The 22,639-nt window shown below is 44.1% G+C and overlaps 2 long non-coding RNA genes across 3 annotated transcripts in view; one reads left to right on the top strand and one right to left on the bottom strand.

The window, feature by feature from the left end:
• The window catches only part of LOC138921290 (uncharacterized), a 36,146-nt gene extending 28,865 nt beyond the window's left edge, over positions 1-7,281 (top strand). Inside the window, exons 3-6 of one of the 2 annotated variants that reach the window (XR_011433751.1) lie at positions 441-572; positions 2,378-3,402; positions 4,611-4,688; positions 5,704-7,281. This is a non-coding gene — a long non-coding RNA (uncharacterized lncRNA). Of the gene's footprint in view, positions 1-440; positions 573-2,377; positions 3,403-4,610; positions 4,748-5,703 lie in introns of those variants that run through there. The other variant, XR_011433752.1, reaches the window with a different exon arrangement.
• LOC111771102 (uncharacterized) overlaps positions 1,751-22,639 on the bottom strand; it is a 46,099-nt gene continuing 25,210 nt past the window's right edge. The window contains exon 2 of the long non-coding RNA XR_011433753.1: positions 1,751-2,123. This is a non-coding gene — a long non-coding RNA (uncharacterized lncRNA). The remainder of the gene's footprint in view (positions 2,124-22,639) is intronic.

The raw sequence follows: 22,639 nt of genomic DNA, 5'->3' as shown, positions 1-22,639 counted from the left end.
TGTCAAGCAATGACCCTTCCCTCAGTGCCACCATATTCTGTCTCACTCCATTGGTTTATTAAAAATGAACACTATACGCGCTGTGTTTTGAAAATGAACTCTAACACTCCTGGGCCTTACTTTGGGTTCCTCTCTCTGTTCAAACAGAACAGCTGGAAGGTGATTCAATATTGATTTATTTGCTTTTTTGATTTAGATTATTTCTCTTTGCCTGAGATCCCAAGGGTACTGTTCAAAAACCTTCTTAAGCTGCACCGTGGAGGAACATAAGAGGCGGGGGTTTGGGCAGGGGAGAGCTGAGGAGCAAAAGGGTTAGTTGAGGAAGGGGGCAGGGGAGAAGCAAGGTTAGTGATGTTCTTCAGTTGGCTGTTGATCTGAGTGCTGTTGCATTTCTCCCAGTCTAAACCTCTCTTCTCTACTGCTCATCCTCCAATCCACAGGGCTACACAAAGAGAAGAGTATGGAAAAAGCTTCAAATTAAGCTTTGGAGTTAGTTACACCTGGCTTTGTACTCAGCGCTTCCTATCTGTTGACCTTTGGAAAGTTCCTTGTATGCTCCCATATCTTGCGAGGTGCAGTATATCATTTGGGATTTGTTTTAGGTGGATTCACGTTAGTTGGGCTTTTTCCAAAACCAGTTAGACTCAGATAAAGAAATTATCCTAAATTTTCAGATACCCCTGACCTTAATTACTTGGCCATTTGGTTTATGCTGCCAAGGCCCAGCATTTTTGAGGCAAAAAAGGGACATCTGGTCACCTTACCCCAACCCACAAGTCACTCACTCTTTCAAAGGCCCCTGCCCCAACACTGGACTCCCAGGGTTGTGGTTAGGGTCAAATGGCATGGTAGGAGATATAGGTACTATTATTACCAGCATCTCCATGTTATAGATATGTAAACTGAGACACAGAGAAGTTAGATAACTTGCCCAAGATCACACAGCTAGTAATTGACATAGTTATGATTTGAACCCAGGCACAACTCACAAGAGACCCAAATTTATAGTAAATAGTAAAAATAAAATAAAATTATGGGACAATATTATTTTTTCTTATATTTAAGTTTAGGTTATTTAGGTTTTTTGCATCTAGGCAATTTTCTTAGAAGGAATAAAGATACATTTATTCATAATATTTCTCCAAGATAGCAGGATACATAATCTTCCATACTCAAATTTCTCAATATGATCAAAACAAGAATCATTTTATAAAAATCATTTGAGGGCTTCATCGGTTTTCCCAAGAGCCTCTCCAAAGTCTCTGGTATTCGAATAATTTTCTTTTGAAGTGCCAGTGCAATTGGTTTGATCGTATTTGCATTGCAGACTGGCACAATTAGCAAAATGAGACGTACGAGGACCTATGCTTGCATTAAAAGGAGAAATGTTGTTTGAGTGGGGACTAATTTGATTTTAGCGAATATTTTCGTCTCATGATGACCTTTGCTTCACTGTGCAACCTGACAAAGCAGGGACTTGGATAATGAAGCCTGGGCTAATGAGGGCCTGCTGGCATTTTGCAGACATTAACTATCCTGCCTTCCTTAGAGAATGGCCACAGCTTAGCTGATCTGATGAAGATCAGCTAGAGGCTATCTGGTGAATTATTGAGGCAGACAAACTCTCACATAGCCCCAACGATCCCTGCCTCTTAGCGTCTATGCTCTTGTGTAATTCTCTCCTTGTGAGTGTTACTGAACCAGGATCGTTTTGCCTGCCACACAGTATGCCAATCACTGAGACAATAAGTTTTGCAGCAGAGAAAGTGTTTATTCCTTAGGCAGCCTGGTGAGGAGACAGGACAATAAGTCTCAAATTCACCTCCCCCAAAATCGGGATTAGGGGTATTTATGGGATAGAGGAGCAGGGTGGTCTGAAGTGTGGGGATAGACAGTTGGAGGTAAGGATAAGTGAGGTAAGTGACGATCTGCGCAAGTGTAGTCAAGCTTCACGGCTCTTCATAGGACGCATGTTCACAAAACAATGGCGTTAGCATGATCTGAGGGTGGAGTTTTCGGCCCTCTGACATCAAAGGGTCACCTATAGGGCATTCGCAAAGGCTCAGTTGATGAGTCAGTGGTCTTAAACAGCCTGAATTGGATGAGGAGTGGACTCTCAGTTCCTGAAAAACAATTTAAGCACCTGTTACCATGGTGATCCCAGCGTCAGCGATGTTATCTATAGGGTGCGCTTTAGTAATGCATTATCTAACTCTTTTTGCAAACAGACAACTGAGTATAGTTAAAGCAAGTTGGTGCCCGGTTTCAAGCATGGGTGGGCCAAGTGACTTGCCTGTAACCAACAGATAATGGGATATATGTGATGACATGTACACTGGTATGTTACATAAGGTTCTAACACCCATCTTACTAACAGACCCTCTTCCTTGCTGGCTTTGATGAAGCAAGTTGCCATGCTGTGAGCTGCCTTAAGGAGAGGCCCACATGGCAAGAACTGAGAGTAATCTTCAACTGAGAGCCAGCGAGTAAGTGGGGCCCTCAGCCCAACAACCTACAAGGAACTGAATTCTACCAAGAACCATGTGAGCTTATCAGTGGATCCTTCCCCAGTCAAACCTTGAGATAAGACTGCACCCTTGACCAAGACTGTGATTGCAGCTTTCAGGTGAGACTCTAGAGTAGAGGACCCGACAAAGCCATGCCTGGACTCCTGACTACGGAAACTGTGAGATAATAAATGTATGTGGTTCTAAGCTACTAAGTTTGTAGTAATTTGTTATTGAGCAATAGATAATTAACACTACTATCATATTCAGAATCACTGGGTCATTGATTCCAATATTTCTTGACAGAATCCCATGTGCAGAATGCTGCACTATTTCTGGGGGTGCCTCAGTGAACAAGAGAGAAAATGGTGAACAAGAGATCTTCATAGAGCTTACAATCTAATGAACTGGATGACTGTGATATTGTGATTTGTATCAAGAAATATATGTTTGGCCTTCATCCCTGGTTTCTGGCACAAAGCTCCTAAAAACACTTGGAATTTACTGAGTGATAGGAGCATCTTTTGTTATTCATAAGGAGCCCCTTTTGAGCACACATGAGTTTGTGCTAATGAGGTGACAGGGTGGGACCCCTAGAAAGCCTGAGGAGGGGGATGGCCACCAGAAAGACCAAGTGATTAAAAGGTTGGAACTTTCAGCTCCACCCACCGACCTCTGGGAAAGGGAAGGATGGGGGCCTGCAGATTAAGCTCTGTAAAAACTGTTGAACAACAAGATTTAATGAGCTTCTGGGTTGATGAACATATTTACATGCTGGCAGGATGGAGCACCCCAGTTCCATGAGGACAGATGCTCCCAAGCTTGGGACTCTCCCAGATCTCGCCCTATGTACCTCTTCATCTGACTGTTCATCCGTATCCTTTATAATAAACTGGTAAACATAAGCAAACATTTCTCTGAGTTCTGTGAGCTGCTCTAGCAAATTATTTGAAATGGAGGAGGGGGGTCATGGAAATCTCCAATTTATAGCTAGTCAGTCAGAAGCGCAGGTGACAACCTAGACTTTCTATTGGCATCTGAAGTGCTGGCAGCCTTGTGGGCATGAGCCCTTAACCTTGGGTCTGAGGCTATCTGCATGTAGACAGTGTCAGAATTGAGTTAAATTTGTAGGATGCCCAGTCATCGTCTGCTGAGAATTGCTCACTGGTGTCAGAAAAAACACATCAGAATGACATTAAACAAATAATTTTTATGTGAATTCTGCACTTTAAGTCTACTGTCAGCATTCAGGTCAGGAACCAGTATCATATGTCAACTTGGGCAAATTGCTTAGCTTCTCTGTGCCTCAGTTTCCTCATCTGTAAATGGGGATGATGATAGATCCTATGTCATAGGATTATTGTGAAAATTAAGTAAATTAATATATACAAAGCATTTTGGTTTATTATTTTAGTATGGAGGGATAGTTCCAGAGTCTTCCACCTAACCCTTCCTACCATAATGACATTCACATCACAGGTCAGGGAGCCAGTGTAACCATTCTGCCAGTACTCCAGCTACAAATAAGCACTCAAGAACTGAGGAAATAACTTTAGGACGGGTTCAAGGATCACTAGGATCACTATGAATGGGCCTGCTGTGAGTGAGTCCGACTCTCACCTGTTTTCCGTAAACCTCCATACACCCCCCAGAGAACCACGGGTGACGTTTGGAGCCTCCAGGGATTAACCTTGGCCAGGAGATAATAATAATCCCAAAAGACCTGTGTAAGTGCCTTTTCCCAGGGCTCAGTTGCCCCGGTAAATGGCTCCAAGTGCCTTTATTAAAGGAAAGGAGGAGGGCATCAGCATACACTGTGGTGCCATCGCAGCGTTGTTCCTCAAGAACATCTGGTCTCCCCTTTATTCAAGGGAGTCTGGGTGTGGAAAGTGGCTCACGTGTGGAATTGGGTAAATGACTGTGATTGTCCATCATCGTGACTAAAGTCAGTTCTCTGATCCCCAGACTTAGATTTTGTTGTTGTTGTACAAATTAAGTAACACTTTAGTGCCCATGTATTTCGGCCCTAAAGACCCTACGGTCTATTGGACATCCTTGAATATCCCTTCTGATAATCACAGCTAAGCCTTCTGCTTATTTCAGGAATCACAACCTGCCTGTCTCTCCAGGAAACCTTTGTCTTCGGAAGTATCTCCCGCTCTCACCCCTGGCCTACTGAGGGCAAGTACTGTTCAAGAATGCTAATACTCCTCCCATCAGTGTTTTGGTTTTTTTGTGTGAAGTCGAGTGAGTAGATCAGGTATTATAAATCCACTCAAATGTTCCTGTTTCCTTAAGTCTTTGGATTCCCTTCTCTATATTACATCAAGGAATGTGTGGCATCTGAACTTCACAAGCACAGGCCACCACTGAGACTCAGTTTCAGACAAAAAGCAAGAAGTTTAAACCTTTTCCAGTTGTTTAGTCTAGCACATGGAATCCAGAATTTTTGGTAAGGGCACCTATATGACGAATTTGACCTGATCTAAAATTGTATTCTTCTCTTCCCAACACTCTCAAAATTCTTTCCCATAATCTTACGATGCTTTTGGTGTGTAAGCCTTTTCTTCCCAGGTTTGATTTTGATTTCAGGGCATGCTAGAATCTGACTTTAGCTATGGGTCTAGAGTCAGTGAACAGAGGCAGGGGTGGGCCAGGAAGACACCCCCTTGCAAGATGACCATTCAGTGAACTCCTTAACAATGTCATTGAATAAGACAGGGCCAGCCTCATCAGAATGGGAGGAAGGGATATTTTCGTTGGCCCAGGAAGCTCTGAGAGTTTTGGGGCTTTTAGATTCTTGGGGTTATCTGACACCTCCAAAATACCTCCATTCCTGTACTCAGGGGAAGAGCCACTTTTTCCAATAAATGTCCTGAAAGACTCGTGAGACTGAATTCAAGCTACTTCGTAACTCATCAGTCTCCAGGCTCCGTCTCTGCCTCTGATTTTCAGCTTCATTAGCTCTGTGCCCGCGTGAGATAAAAGAGTACTCTATTTTAGAGAAGTCATAGAAACATCCTCATTCACTGATCATGCTTTGAAGTGAGAATTTAAGTCCCTAAGCCCGTGATTTTTTTCTTTAAATTTTATCATGCAATTAGATAGAACTACTCACCTCGTAGCCTCTACATTCCTCCCTCCTCTGTCCCCCAGAGCCTTGCTTTCACTGGGCATTTCTTCCATGTGACTGTAGGTGATAATTTTGGTGTTTTGCCACTGGTGCCATGGACTCCTACCAGCCCAACTCACGATATAATCCAAATGCAGTGTGTTATTTACCTTCTACCGGCTCCTTAAGCTTCATTCAGGGTTGGAAGAAGAGAAGACGATCTGCCTCTACACCTGGATGGAACTTCTGACAGCTTCTATGGCTTCTCTCTCCCTCCCTGCTTCCCCTCTACCTGCCTTCTGTCATTTTCTTTCTCTCTGAGGGCTGAAGGCAGGATAGAGATTAGAGAGAAAGTGGTAAGTGAGTTATGATGTGGTTGGACATTCTTCCTGGCTGCTTTACTCTGACTATGTGACATCCAGGCTTTTTTCTTTGGCCCTGCCAGAAATTCTAATTAATACCAGGTAATAAATTTCTACTGAAACTAACCAGAGTGGATTCTTTCCCCGAAAGACATGCCCAGGCATTGGGAATCTCATTGACGAGGTGACTTGGTTAGATTTGAAAGCAGTAAGGATGAGATTCAGGTAAAACTCTGGCACCCAGCAGCAAAAACGTCACTAAAGCTATTGTGATAGAAGTTAGGATGATACTATTCCTGCCTCAGTTTAGATGAATGCATCAACAGATTATACCTTGCAATGTCAAAATTACAGTGAGACCAACCTCCCCCTCCCCAACCTCACCGTGCCACCTGGATTTATAACGGGAGTGAAGAACAACCTGTTCCACATCTCCTGGGGTTCTCAGGGAAGTCAGGGATATAACCAGGGTCAGAGAGAGGCTATGGAGAAGAAGGCTGAGATTTTTTTTGAAGAGGATTTTGCTCTGGTTTAAGTCCTCTCCCCTTTGGACAAGGGGCACAGATACTATCTCCCAACTCCAGGCCTAGTGAGAGGGCCTCCAGCAGGCCACCAGGAAAGCTTTGAAATGTGTTCCTTGCAGTTGGAAGACACAAAAGACTAGGGTCCAACCAATGACTAAGAAAGCTCAGTCAGGATGTGGACTGAAGTCCCACTGCACCAACAAAATACAGGATGTTAGGAAGGGCTGGCTAAGTGCTTTGGAGATGGAGGAGCCAGGAGGGCTGCTACATGGAATTACTGGGCACTCCCAGACTTTGTTGGGCCAAGGGATGAGGAGATTTCCCATGATTACACGCGGGTTACACTGGAGAAGGCCTCGGGTCCTATCCAATAGACCCTCTTAGAAGGACCTCAGCAGACAGAAGCCAAACATGCACAGCTGGATATCCAGGGGCTGAGGAAAGAGCTGAAAGAGACCACTCAGAATAGCAAGACATCCACTTGAGTCAAGGGGACTGCAGGAGAGGGAGCCTGGAGAGAGAGGATCAGCTTGAGCCATCCTACAGGCCCCACAGGCGTCACCAGCGTCAATCGTCTGCAAGGCCCAGAGAACAAGAAGCCACCAGATCAAACGTCCATTACAAACTCTTACGAAGAAAAGTTTATGGTCCCAATCAATAAACTTTTGAATTATATAAAGCAAACGAATAAACAGAAAAACGCTCTTATGTATCTTTTGAATTTTGTACTATTGCATATAATACTTGTTCAAAATATAAATTAAGAAAAATTTCAACTCTTTTCTTATCCTCACTCCCCTTAGGCTATTGGGATCTTCCTAACGTCTTGCCTTGTCATTGTTCTTCAACATTGCTGATGCTTTTGATTGACCCTTTGATAGTCTTTGATCTCAGTCCTTCTAATGATATAAAGAGAAATGTGGTAATTTATTTAAAACATTTAGCACAGTCCTTGGCACATAGTAGGTAATGGACTCTGGCAATCCTCCCATTTCTCCTCTCCTTAATATTTATTGCCTAAGGTTATTCAAGTCTTGATTGTAAAGAACTCATTGAAACGTAGTAGGTGCATTTGAGGGGTTTTCCAGCTCACGTTCTGCAACTTAAACATGGGCACTGTGATACTGTGATTTATAATAAGAAATGTATATTTGGTCTTTGTCTTCCTTTCTGTCACTGGGCTCCTAAAACACTTGGAATTTCCTAAGTGACGAGAGCAATAAAGGTGTCTTGATATTCATAACAAACCCCTTTCCACCAAACACGGGTTTATGTTAATGAGGTGAATTTTGGAAAGCACCTAAGGAGGGGGGCTGGTTGCCAGGGGAACGGATTATGTGATTAGAGGGTTGAAACTTTCAGTCCTACGCACCCTCCCTGCCCCCCACGCCCCACACCCCTGCCCCCCTCACCACTGCCCCGTGACCTCGGGGAAGGGAAGAGGGGCAGGAGGTTGAATCATTTGCCAAAGGCCAATTATTTCATCAAGTATGCCTATGTAATGAAGCCTCCATAAAAACCCACAAGGATGGGGTTCAGAGAGATTCTGGGTTGGTGAACACGTGGAGGTGCTGGGAGAGTGTTGCCCCTGGAGAGGGCATGGAAGCGCCACACTCCTCCCCATATACCTTGCCCTATTGCATTTCTTCCATCTGCTTGTTCCTAAGTTATATCCTTGTATAATAGACCAGTAATCTAGTAAGCACAATGTTTCTGTGAGCCGCTGTAGCCAATTAATTAAACCCAAGGCGTGAGTCATGGGAACCTCCAATCTATAGCCAGTTGGTAAGAAGCACAGGTGACAACCTGGCCTTGCAATTGGTGTCTGAAGTTGGGGTGGGGAGAGTCTTTTGGACTGAGCCCTAATGGGATCTGATGCTATCTCCACGTAGATAGTGTCAGAACTGAGTTAAATTGTAGGGCCCAGTTAGTGTCTGCTGAAAATTGGAGAATTGCTTGGTAGTGCTGAAGAAACCATATTAGAGACACTAATCCAAGCTAAACCATTAGACTTTTTTCTAGAGAAGGGGTTAGATGCTTGAGAGAGAAGATCACATATAAACGGGATTAGAGGTGGTACCAAAACAGCCCAAAGATACACACCCTAGCTAAAGAAAGGAGGAGCAGAACCTGGGAAGCTGTATAGTCATCCTGGTGGTGAATATGGGCTCTCTAGTCAGGTTGCCTCAGATCCCTGCCCTGCCACTTACTGACTGTGGGGTCTTAGGCAAGGCACTCAAGCTCTGCAAGCTTCCATTTCTTCATCTATGAAATAGAGATAACAAAGGATTCTATCTCATTCAGTTTTGCTAATTGCTTTGGATGATTCCTATCATCTAGGTAATTTGATTTCTTGATTTAGTTTACCTGAAAGTTTATGTTTGAAAAACATTTCAATTCCCCAAGTCTTCATTCTCCAGTGAACTAATGATCCTGCATTGCATGTCTCCTGGGTGTTGTAGAATATCTGTAAACATAGTTAAGATGTTTTAAAAGAAGATTTTAGATCAGCTTTAATTTAAAACTCAGTATCTCATCACTAAAAAGAATGGAAAAGAGCCTGAAGATCACCAAAGGTGTATAAGTGTGAAGTCTAGTTTAGCTCAGAGTTTTCTTAGAGAGAAAGTTTCTCTTTAAGGCTAGGTTGTCATCCATTCCCTGGGTGAATTGATTTGCTATGTTGTTCAGTAGGGTTAATCCCAAGCAGGAATAAGAAAGTGTGTCATTTCACAATTGGGTCAAGCACTTCATGTGAAATACAGAACTAAAAGTAAGCTTATGAAAATGTCTGTCTACAGTCGTACATTGCTTAACAATGGGGACAGGTTGTGAGAAATGCGTCATTAGGTGATTTTGTCATTGTGCGAACATCACGGAGCGTGCTTACACAAACCTAGGTGGTATAGCCTACCACACACCTAGGCTACATGGTGCTAATCTTATGGGCCCACTGTCATGTATGTGGTCTGTCAGTGACTGAAATGTCATTATATGGCACATGATTCTACTTCTTTCCCAACTGAGCTCAAGGCAAGATCTCTGTGGCTAACTACCCACAGACCGTGATTTTATAAAGGTGACTTTCAGACCTATAACTCTGGAATATAAGCTTTCTGTGGTCCCATTCTACTTTACTGAATTAATAGAAAAAATCTCACCATGCTAAATTATAAAGTATTTCTTTTAGTAGATGCCATTTCATAAATACCTTGTGAGTTGTAAAGAAGCCTTTGAAGGAAAATCCCACAGGTAATTTCATTTTAGTTTTCTTGGTTATTGTTTTTTAATTTTATTCTTTTCAAGGAAGATTGGCCCTAAGCTAACATCTGTGCCCATCTTCCTCTACTTTATATGTGGGATGCCTGCTACAGCAAGGCTTGATAAGTGGTGTGTAGGTCCGCGCCTGGGATCCGAACCAGCAAACCCTGAACCACCAAAGCGGAGCGTGCAAACTCAACCACTACACCACCAGGCTGGCCCTATTTTCTTGGTTATTTTATTCCTTCACTTTTTAATTTTTTAAAGTAAATGTAATGCTATGAATCTGAATTTTCTGATTTCCTTGGCTTGTGGGTTTAAATGGGAACACATTTATGGTGATAACTCACATTTTGCCGAATTTATTTCACATCTTCAAGTTTCAGAGCCTTGACTCCCCCCATTCAAGTCTTACTCAGTTATTTTGGGGAGTCCCCAGTGGGTATATTGCAAACGAGTCTGTCCACTACAGTTAGCAAGGGGTGTTCATGCTGTCTTCTTCCTGTGCTCTGACCACCTCCCCACAGCTGTTGCCCACTGAGCCATTTGAAGATGTGCATTTCCACAATCCACACAGCTTGTGTCCACAGGGATAAGGCTGAGGATTGTGCCAAGAATGCCAACTTCCAGTGATCCCCAGCCAGCCAACCCTTGTGATGCCAGAACAGTTCCATGCACCCTGGAATGCTAAATGTGCAAAGCTGGGCTGCATCCCTCACAGAAGAGAGCGAAGGCCCTGCCCTGTGTGGTACTTTGTCACTTGGGCACAAAAGCTGTGCTTCTTTTGGAGGGAAGCTGTGTAAGACAGAGGCTTCATCATCTGTTTGTGGCTTCTCTTGCTGCGCTGCTCAGACACGGATCGCTAAGACTGGCTGGGCAGTCCTCCCTGTCTATTCCCTCTTCCTGTGAAGGGGCTGCTTGCTTCCTCTCATGCAAATCATCTCATGTAAATAGATGCCTCTTCTTTCAGTTCATCAGTGCATTTGTTGGAACTCTTTTGGTTTCAAATAACAGACATCAACTTGAGGCAGCAGAAGCGAATAAAGGGACTGAATTATAAAGCTCTTGGAGTGTCTGGTGAAATGAAATGGCAGGACTGCAGCTGGGCCTCCAGGACAAAACAGGGCACTGAAAAGCTATCAGGATGGTCCCTGTCTTTTCCTGGTCCCCACACCACTAGGGGAAAAACATGCCTGTCCATGGGCTTGGCTGGGGAAATGCAGTGAACTGGCCATTTCTGAAGCATAAGGTGACGGTGAAGGTGGGGATTAGAGAAGGGCTTGGTGTAGATTTCAGAGATGTGGGTGAGGGCCAGATCTAGGATGATTTTAACAAGTGGGAACTTGATCCTGAAGGCAATGAATGCCAGAGCCACTGAAGAGAGTGGAGTAGAGCAAACAAATGTCTATTATAGTTAGATCAGGCTGGTGGTATTCAGAGAATAGATTGGAGGGAGCAAGCCCAGAGTTGGGTAGAGTAGTTAGGACACTATTGCAATATGTAGTCTTGGAAGGAACTTCAGAAGTTATGCTGGGAGCAGCAATAGAGAGGGAGGGATGGACTGCAAAACAATTTAAATGATAGAATCCACAGCACTTGGCCATAGATTGGCTCTAAGGAGAGGGAGGAAAATCCTAAAATGATTGCTGGGTTGTTGGCCTTGAAGACTGGGTAAATGGTGGTGATATGGACTGAGATGGGGGCTATGGGAGAAGGGGGAGATTTTGTCTGGGGAAGATGTAATGGCATGCGTTCCGCAGCCTGGCTGGGACCAACCTGACTGTGCACACAGCAAATGAAGTCAACTTTGCATTGTTGAGTCAGGGCAGCCTAAAGGATGCTCAAGGGGTGACGTCTAGGAAGGCGCGAACATTGAATCCTGTCACTCTGGGAGAGGCAGCACTGGAGATTTACAGCAGACCTGGGACTCATCAGTATAAAATATGGTCGTTCAATCACGATACTGAATAATATGACCCAAGGACAGCGTATAGTAAGAAGAGCAGTTGACACAGGATGGAAGCCTGGAGAACGCCCAGCATTTAACGGGAGAAGGAGGAGGGGATTGAGGAGGAAGAAGCCCAGGAAGGAGAAAATTAGCAGTGTTAAACACAACAGAGAATGTCAATGAGATGATTAAAAGATGTCCGTTCATTCATTCATCCATAAAATATTTGTTCAGCACCCACTATGTTCAGTATGCTGTAGCAGCTAAGAGCTCAGGCTCTGGAGCCAGGATGCCTTAGAAACAAGATAGTATAATGTAATATAATAGTATAATATATGCTATTATTATCATCTATCAGCTACTCTTCTGGACTCGAGGGATATAGCTGAGAACAAGACAGACTAAATCTCTGCTCTTATGGAATTTTCCGTTCTATTTAGAGGTAAGGGAGTACAGGCCAACTAAAAACCAACAAGAAAATGACAGACAAGTGCTAAAAAGAAAATAAAAGGATGATATGATGAGAGTGACGTGGGAAAAAGAGAGGAATGAGAAAGAGAAGGCCTTTCTGAGGAGGTGACATTCATGCTGGAACTTGAATGTGAGGTAGGGATGAACCCCGAGAAGATATAAGGGCAGAGAGTTCCAGGTAAAATGTGAACAGACACAATGATCCTAAGACAGGAACAGGTTTGGTGTGTCCAAGAAAAAGAAAGAACCTACATTTATCTGACGTCACAGCCCATGATCTTTTCACTATACCTCATTGCCTTTCTGATGCAAGTCATATAAATAAAGCCACGGGGAAATAGGAAGCCCTAAAATTGGTGTGGCAGATACTAAGTTGGCTCACCCAACACGTTCTAACCTCACTCTGCCCAGAAAGCTAAAAACTGCATTCTTAGACTCCTTGTAGCTAGATCGAAAAAATTTTTTAAGGTCTTTTCTTTTTTCTCCCCAAAGCCCCAGTGCATAGTTGTATATCCTAGTTGTGGGTCCTTCTAGTTCTTCTACATGAGCTGCTGCCACAGCATGGCAACTGACAGATGGGTGGTGTGGTTCCGAGACTGGGAAGCAAACCCAGGCCACTGAAGTGGTGAGAATGCTGAACGTTAACCACTAGGCCATCAGGCCTGGCTCTCGATTGAAACTTGTGACATAGTTTCTGCCAACTTGTGAGACACAGATGCAAGATGGCGGCTGAGCCCAGAGAGAGGGAGTCGATTCTCTGCTCAGCTGGGCAGTAGAAGCCCTCGGTTCTTCCGGGGCACACATTAACAGCTCCATCTTGTGGGAGGGTATCTTTTTCTGGCTGCATTGTTTCTGACCGAGTAGCATTCAAGCCTGGTTCTCTGGTCTTCCCAAAGTTTTGTAAGCTCTTTAGTTCCCTTCAAGTGTTTATTTCTGCTTAAACCAGCCAGAGTGAATTCTGTTGTCTGCAACAAAGAACCTCAATTTACATAATTCCCTACTAATCCTGAAATCTCATCAGCCACTCAGCCTCTTCCCCCATCCCCCCGCCCTGCTCTGTACCATTCTTCTTTGGTAGATCTGCCTGTGTCTAAGAACAGGTGTATCAACCCCACTCCAGAACTGCCTCTCTTCAGCTGAGTCATCCAAGATGATTTGTCAAGACTTAAGATGAAAACAATCACCACAAGATGATATAAAAACAGGTAGAGAATAATAATGACTAGGAAAATAATAATAACGATAACACAGTAGTTATTCGTTTAACGAGTGCTTACTAGATGCTAGGGAATAAAGTAAGAGAATTACATGCATTGCATAATTTTATCCTCAAGGTCCTATGAAGCATGTATCGTTATCATGCACTTTTAAAGATGAGAGAACTGAGACCCAGAGAGGTCAAGTGACTTTCCCAAAGGCACACAGCTAGTAAATGGTGGAGGCAGGATTTCAACCTCTCGTCTAACTCTAGAGCCATACACTTAAAACCATGGGCTTGCTGTGTGCTGGACACTGAAACAAATGTTATCTTATTTAATCTGCTCAATGGTTATGTGAGGTGGATACTATTTTTCCAACATAATAGATAAGGAATTGAGTCTCAGAAAGACCAGGTAATCTGCTCAAGGTTCCAGGGCTCTTAGTGAAAGAGCCACAATCTGAACCAACATCTTCTGCCCCGAGGTCTAGGGTTCTTTCTGCTAAACCACACCTTTTCTTCCAGTTGAACTCACTAGTCTTAGGATTGAATTCAGCTGCATATTAGAGAGCCAGAAATAACAGTAGCTTAAGCAAACATGGGTGATAAAAAAGGATCAGAAGTAGGCAGTCTAGGCTAGTATGGAGGCTCTATAAAGGCAGGAACCCAAGTTCCTTCAGGCTTTCCATCCCACCAACCTAAAGGTGTAGCCTCTATTCTCGTGGTCTAAGACAGCTGCTGGAGCGCCAACTCTCATAATCATGTTCCAAGCAGTAGGGTAGAGGAAGGAAGGTAGAAAAAGAAAGACCAAATGACGCAATCTAGCTATCTGTTTTTTTTTGAGGACGATTAGCCCTGAGCTAACATCTACTGCCAATCCTCCTCTTTTTACTGAGGAAGACTGGCCCTGACTAACATCCGTGCCCATCTTCCTGTACTTTCTATGTGGGATGCCTGCCACAGCACGGCGTGCCAAGCGGTGCCATGTCCGCACCTGGGATCCGAACCGGTGAACCCCGGGCCGCCGAAGCGGAACGTGCGCACTTAACCGCTGAGCCACCGGGCCTCCCCGGATCTAGCTATCTTTAAAGGTTCCCCAGAAGCTGCTACATTTTACTTCTGCTTACATCTTGCTGGCCAGAACTAAATCACATGGTCATAGCTAATTCCAAAGGAGGCTGGGAAAATAGACCTTTCTTGAGGACAGCCACGTTCCAGCTAAAAATGATGCATCCTTTACTAAGGCAGAAGGAAAGTGGATATTGGAAGAGGCAGATAGTAAGCGCTGCCCATCCCCTTTTGGTGTGAATCTTTAAAGGCTACTGTAGCTGTTAGGGTCCTAGCAGAAACAGATGGCACACTCAGAAGAATTTAAATGAAAATAAATTAATGGAGAGATTATTTTCAAAGGTTTGGGAAAGATTAAGGGAACTGTGAAGGGACGGTGAGATATCCAGAAGCTAGAAACAGAAGGAAGTTGCTACCACCCCTAGACCCAAAGGGAGAGCGGCCAGAGAGTAAAGACCCCAGCCCTCTATCCTCCCCTCCTCCTCTCTTCTGCAGGCAGCTCCCTGGGTGTACCCTGAGGGCGTGGGGGCCTGGGCGATGCAGCCCTAGCGACCAGACTTCTGGGGGCCTAGAGCAGGTAGGGGAGGGCAGAGGATGCTGTGCATCAAATGGGGACTATTCTGCATGGTCACCTCTGCAGGTGCCACCAAGCCCTATGTCTTTCCATGTCCCGGGGCAAGGTGGCTGGCCCTTATGATGAGAAGAACTGCGGCAGTTCGAGTTCAAGGAGAGATGGAAGCTTCCAGCAAGGGTACAGGAGGGGGGCGTCCCCAGCTGTGGCTTGGAGATGTTGGAGGAAGGCTCTGTCAACTCAAGACTCAGTGCAGAAACGACACCACCACCTGCCTTCTCTTTGGCCAAAGAGGGCAAGGAAAGTTACCTGCTTTTTCTCTTTACTCTGTTTTACAGCTGCTGAGCGAGCTGCAAACAGTGGGCAAGAGTGAGTGGTTGGGAGGCTGCTTGGAACACAAATGCCCGTGTGCATGCTTCTAAACCTCCCCATGCAGACAGGGGAACCGGAATGCCTATGTGCTCGCTTCTAAACATCCCCATGCAGGCTGAGAAGAGCAGGAAACCTGGGAAGCAAGAGAGATTCGTCTTCTCACAGTTTTCTCTCCTCTTTCTGATTCTGGATGTAAATTGCGTATTGTCTTATATTGTCTGCCATTGTTTCAAATGTATGTTTTCTCCCTTAGACTTTTGCAGGATCGGTGTCCCACTTTACCTGTGTCCTCCAACACCTAGCACCGAGGCAGTGTAGTACACAGTACCACAGTCCAGAAGACTTGGGGTCAAGAGCCTGCTTGGAAAGAGCACATACGGTCTGATTCCATTTGTAGGAAATATCCTGAATAGGCCGCTCTATAGAGACACAAGGGAGACTAGAGGCTGCCAGGGGCTGGGAGGGTAGGGGACGGGGAATGACGGCTAAAGGGGATGGGGTGCTTAGAGGAGTGATGAAAAGCTTCTAAAATTGATCATGGTGCTGGTTGCACAACTCAATGTACTAAAAACCACTGAATTTTACACTTTAAAAGGTGAGCTGTATGGGATGCGAATTATATCTCAACAAATCTGTAACAGAAAAAAAGATTCTCCTTGGCATTTATTTGCAGCTTCAGCATCTATAAAATGGCCATAGTAACATCAACTGCACAGAGCTGCTTCAAGGATTAAATGACATACTGTGTGGGAGGCAGTTAGCACTGTGCCTTGGTCATAGTGAGTGCTAAAAAAAGTTCACTCTCTTGGTATAATATGCTCTTTAAATGTTTGCCAGCGGATTCCTACATTTTTAAGTCAAAGGGGAATTAGTATAAAGATGAATGTGAAAGCAGAAAGGTTGCTTAGAAATCAGTCTAGGTCTCGCCTCTCATTTTGCAAATGAGAAATTAGTGATAAACCCAGAAAACTACCACTGATAAGAAAGGTTCAAAGGAGGTTATGAAAGAGTGAGTGAACTCGAGATCTTAGAAAGATAACCAGGGCCGGCCTGGTGACACAGCGGTTAAGTCTGCACGTTCCGCTTCGGTGGCCCAGGGTTCCCAGTTTGGATCCTGGGTGTGGACATGGCACCACTTGGTAAGCCATGCTGTGGCAGGCGTCCCACCTATAAAGTAGAGGAATATGGACACGGATGTTAGCTTAGGGCCAGTCTTCCTCAGAAAAAGAAAAGGATTGGCGGCAGATGTTAGCTAGGGGCTAATCCCCCCCCCCCCAAAAAAAAACTAAGAAAGGTAACCATTTGCCACATTACTTAATTATATGCACCCTACTGAGGCAGCAGCACCCAACCTGGTTTGGCCCTTTGCAGGAAGAGCAGGTGGAAAGAGCAATTCCATAGCTCATTTTCATGGTAGAGAACTGGGTATGTGCTTACTAGAGTCTAAAACAGAACTTCATCCAGTTTATAATCTTAAAAATTCTATTAAAATTCCCAAAGTAGATTTTTTAAAGCAATCTAAATTATTTTCCTTAATCTTAGAAATAATAAAAATATTAAATAACTGCTCCAAACTATTTACATGAGGGTTTTTTTTTGAACTACATCTTTCTCTTTGTGCCTACAAACACACCCACACGTAATTCTGATACACAATTTTTTACAACTTATCTCTGATCAACACACAACTTATAGTCAATGGCTTATTCTAGTTTAATTGACAGCATCATTTTCTTTCTTAGCTTTACATAAAATACTGGTGCCTCTTAAAATGGATGACAAATTAAAGCATGCTACATGTACATACATATACTTAAAAGATGAACTAGAAATTTGTGCTGGTTGAATGTTCAGGTATACTAAAGTGGTGATAACTGATCCAAGTGTTAGAAAAACCAGAGTTCAAGCACTTCTCCTGGGGCACCGTCTTCTTTATGTGAATAGAATGTGCATCCTCGAACCTGGGAGGAGTTAATAGGCACTCCGGCCTGATTGATAGTTTTGCTAATATAATTCTGGAAAAATGATTAATCAACACAGCTATGCTTGGATATACCTGGATCCTTTTAGGACAAGAAACCATGAACATTTATTAGTTGCTGCATATTCTAGTATTCCACCCTTGGAATGCTCAATGTTTGTGCTGGGCTTCTGTAGGCAATGCTTCAGCTGTTAGGCGATGCTGCAGAAGCCAGCGGGTTGGCTGAGGCCTCCCACCTGAATCCGCAAAGCCTTTCTCTAATAGCTGTGCTTAGTTTAGGGGTGAAGGGATTTCTGCAGCTGAGAGGCTGAGTACTTGGCGTGCTTTGAAGGTCCCTAATGGATGTGCCGAAGGGTCTGACTGGCAAACTCCTCACAAAACAGCAATTGTCTAGATGCTGCTGAAGATAATTAATTCGGGCTTTGGAAAGCTTCCTTCTTGGTGCATTCAATTTAAAGGCCTCCTTCTCTCAGCGTGTGCCCGCAAACACAATTCCTGCAATGACAAGAGAGGATAATAAAAGCTGAAAGTATTGCCAGTACTGGCCTTTCGAACTCGCTCGGAGTTTCCATGGAAGTGGGCACCGGGGTGGACGGATTTGCTTTCTTCTCTGCTTGAGCAATGAGGCTTTCAGCATTTGCTGGTTGGTTTGGAGTGTTTAGAACAGTGTCCCCAGACATGTCTCCATCCAGAGCACGTGGGGAGCCAGAGACACTCGGGGAGACTGGCACATGGCTTTGCCCATGAGCCTCTTCTGCCAAACCAACCAAGCAGAAATACAAAACACGAAAGCCAGCCAGCCAGAAAAGATCTGTTCAGGATCATCCTGGAGTTTTGATTCCTAAGGTGGAAAAGAGTGCAGAATGGAGTGTCCCCTGAAAGCTTGATTTCAGGGTGGGCAGCTGAAGCTGTCGGCAGAGGTGTTCTGTCCAGCTGGCATGAGCATGTCCAGAAGGCTCTTTCCATTCACTCATTCACTAAGTATGTATTGACACCTCCTGTGTGTACACATTCTCCCAGGCGCTGAGGATATAGAAATAGCCAATAAAACAGACAAAATCTCTATCCACGTGAGTCCTCCCTTCTAGAGGATGGAGACAAGAAGCAAACAGGTGAACAGATACATCCAGTAGTGATAAGTGATAAATACTGTGAAAAAAATAAGGCAGGTTTGGGGCCGGCGCAGTGGCGTAGCGGTTAAGTTTGCACACTCCGCTTCAGTGGCCCAGGGTTTGCTGGTTCAGATCCCATGCATGCACATGGCATGGCTCACCAAACCATGCTTTGGCAGGTGTCCCACATATAAAAAATAGAGGAAGATGGGCACAGATGTTAGCTCAGGGCCAATCTTCTTAAAAAAAAAAAAAAAGGCAGATTAAGGGAGACGGGGTGCCCAGGTGAGGGCAGCTTATTGGTGTTTTATGCAGAGGGGCCCGTGTAGTCCTCTCTGATAGGGCGAGGTTGAGTAGTGTAGAGAGCTGAAGGACATTAGGGAGTAAGTGGTGGAGTGTGTCTGGTGGAGAGGAGAGCAAGTGCAGGCGCCCTCCTGTGGTAGCCTGCTCAGCATTGCAAGGACTGGAATGGAGGCCTAATGGCTGGAGCAGATGGAGCTGAGGAGAGTGGTGGGAGGCGAGGGCTACAGATCATAGTGGGCTCTTCAGGCTTTGGAAGGACTCGACTTTCCTCTGAGATGAGAGGGTTTGGAGGAGTTTGAGCAGAGGGGTGATGTGATCTGAGTCCTGTTTTCACAAGAGAACTTGGGCTGCTGTGTGAAGAGCGCACCATGGCAGGAGCCAGGGTGGGAACAGGGAGACCGGCTGAGAGTCTGCTGCAATGGTCCAGGAGAAGAGGAGATGGCATGGACCGGGATGGGCCAGGAGAAGAGATGGTGTGGACCGGGATGGTCAGGGTGCAGATCGCAGGGGTGCTTTCATTCTAGGTGTATTTTGAATGTAGAACTGACAGGATTGGATGAGGGATGAGCTGATGGATCTGGTACCAGAAGCACGAGAAAGAGAGGAGTGAAGGGCAACCCTGAGTCTTTAGGTCTGCACAACCAGAAGAATGGAGTCATCATACATTGAACCAGGGGCACCGGAGGCAAAGCCAATTTTTCAAGTAAGATCCTGTTTTGGACTTGCTAAGTCTGAGACGTGCATTAGATATCCAAGTGGAGATGCTGAGCAGGCAGCTGTGAGTCAGTCACAAGAAAGTAGGATCCCAATCTGGTTTGCAAATGTTTGGGTGAGGTTTGTAACTAAACAAAGGGTCCTATCCTCTCTACCAAATACACCAGTCCAAACCTCTCCTGACACCCTCCCTCCCCACTCCACAGAAGCAATGACTGTAGGGGGAGTTGTCTCCTCCCTGAAGAGCTACCACCTTACCACCTGTGTACTTTCCATCTGTTATCATCCATTATGATATTGGGTAGTCAAGAGAATAGTGGCTTTAAACTGTAATTGGTACTTAAATAATCTTGGCTTTGCTGTGTGCTGGCTGTGTGACTTTGGGCAAGTCTCTTAACCTCTCTGAGCCTCAGTTTCCTGTTGTCCACATATCTCACAGGCTTGTTTTGACAATTGAATGGGGTTAATGTGTAAAGAGGCTACCCCTGCATCTGGCAAATAAGAGGTAATTATAATAGTAAATAATATATGTCAGACTCTATTTTATACATCTTTTATATATTTGCTTAATTCTCACAACAACCCCATGAGGCAGATACTGTTATTATTTCCATTTTACAGATAAGGTTAAATAACTTGGCCAGCTTGCAACTCAAGCAGCCCAGCTGTAGGAATTATTCATTTAACCACTATGCTATACTGCTTCTTGAGAATATTCTAGAAATTTTCTTCTCTCTCATTTCCAAGTGTTTTTATTATACGGTTTCAGTTTTCAATTCACAGTTTTGTTTTTTCCTTGTTATTAAATTTTATTCATTATCTGACCCTAAGCCAACTGTTATCCCCTTTATACTAAAATAGGCAGTTTAATGCAATGGCAAGGAAAGAAAAATTCAAATTTTCTGAAACACAAGAGATAAGGCCTATTGCCAGCCTTCTCTGTGGGAAGCCGGATCAGGGTGACTGGGCCCACGGAGGAAGCTGGAGACATGACTTTCTGCTTGAATAGACAGGAACTGACCAAAAAGAAAAATTCTTTTTTTTGGAAAGCCATGAAAATCTGAACAAAGAGGGAGGGATTTGCATTTTAGAATGTTAGGAGAAATGGAAGTCTGTTTGTCCCCTGCATGTCTGCATATGTATACATATACGTGAAAGTGTATGCATGCTTGTGTTTGAAGGTGTGTGGGTGTATGTGAATGAATGTGTGTACAGCGTGCGAGGGTGTGTGCATTTGGAATACGTAATACTTGTTCGCTACTAAAGGAGTTGGCCTGGTGAGAGTTTGGCACCAAATGATGGGCTGGGATTAATTTTCTGGTTCATGCGTCTTCGAATCATTGGGCTGGTGACATTGAGAAGGGCAAATAGTCTCCAAGGAGAAAATAAAGTCATGTTCCCCATGAAATAGGTCTGTCATATTTAGCAGATGAAAATACAGGACTCCCCATTAAATTCGAATTTCAGATAAGCAATGAATAATTTTTTAGTATAAATATGTTCCATGCAATATTTGGGACATCTTTTGCCAAAAAATTATTTATCTAAAATTCAAACCTAACTGGGCGTGCTGTATTTTATCTGTCTGACAACCTTCCCATGAAAGAGAATGAGTTTAAATATTTGCTGATTTTTAGAAATCTTTAAAATCCACAAACCACTTTTGGACTAGCAAAGATCTTTGGTTCTGGCTAAAGAGTCAACTCATTCTTTTCTTTCTAAGGAAGTCCCTTAACGACTTGGCACCCCCATCTGTGAAATGGGGAACTAGTCTGATGAGCACTCTATTCTCTCCCCAGGGGAAAACCCCACAGAATTTCACATCCTTATCTTCATGTATCATGGCCTGGGGCTCCTCACAGATCTTCATTCTCCACTTCAATAAAAATCCAATTAAGAATTTTGAAAAAGGATTCTTATGACATGCCTTAATAGCCAGCCAGTATCCTGCGGTGTTCAATTTCTTCTCTCTTTTCCCTCTCCCTACTTGCATAGTGACAGAATTCTTCCTTGTAGGCGAGTAGCAAACTCTGGGAAGTCTCTGTAAGGAAAGCACACTGATGGGAAGGCAGAGAGGAAATCTCCGTTGACTCCTGGGAAGCTCAAAGCAGGAACAGGTGAGGCCCAGGATGCAGAGGGCCTGTGATGGTGTGATGGGAGGGGAGCCCTTGGTGCCCAGGCTGGGCTTTGGACCACACGGGACTTCTTCCAACGGGAACAAAGTAGCATGTGGGGGTAAGGCTACCTCGTCTCTCAGCTAACAGTCCCTGAGTTCACACTGTGTCTGTCACTCTTGTGTCTGAACTAGAACCTCTTGGACCTCCGCTTTTCGCATCTGTAAAATGGCTAAATACGAGTGCCTACATCACAGAGTTATTATAAGGACTAAATGACAACATTAATAAAACCGTGTCTGGCTCCCAGGAAGCACTTAATAATTGTTGTCATTAATACTATTATTATTATCTGGGACTACTATTTTTCCAAATAAGTTCAGTTATAATTTTTATTAATAATCTTTTCTGATTGTAGATGTAATGCACATTCACAGAACAATATGTAAAAATATAGAAAAACCACAGGAAAAGAAAGTAAATCAGAAATACCCCACAAAGCTATCTCTGGTCTTTTTTTCCCCTCTGTGTGTGTACCAGTGGTTCTCAGTGCTGACAGTGCATCCGAACCACCTGGGAAGCTTTTAAAATACAGACACCTGGGCCCCAAACCAGATCTAATAAATCAGAACCTCTAGGGGTAGGGGTATGGAGTTGTATTTTTAAGAAAACATTCCAGAACATTCTATTGCAAAGTCAGTCTTAAGAATCCTGGCAGTCACTTATACATGTGCCCTCTCTCTCTCTCTCATATATAGTTTTCAAACATTGGACAATATTGTACATTCGGTTTTGTAACCTGCTGCTGTCAAGTTGCTTTCTCTCTCATCATCATTCATCCACAATATCTTATTTTTTTCTTAAGGCTTCACTTGTGGTTTCTAGTAAGGCCCAATCCACTGCTTTTCATTCAGCGGTCCTCTCACAAAATGAATCCATTTAAAAATGTCATCCGTCCCGTCTTCTCTTGCCCTCCAGTCCACCACAGTTGATGAAGAGAGACCCATTCACCGTTATCCTTTCT

Source organism: Equus caballus, chromosome 28 (genome assembly GCF_041296265.1).
Source record: "Equus caballus isolate H_3958 breed thoroughbred chromosome 28, TB-T2T, whole genome shotgun sequence".
Taxonomy (NCBI): domain Eukaryota; kingdom Metazoa; phylum Chordata; class Mammalia; order Perissodactyla; family Equidae; genus Equus; species Equus caballus.
The sequence above is the reverse complement of the archived record's forward strand: the minus strand, read 5'-3'. Positions and strand labels throughout refer to the sequence as shown.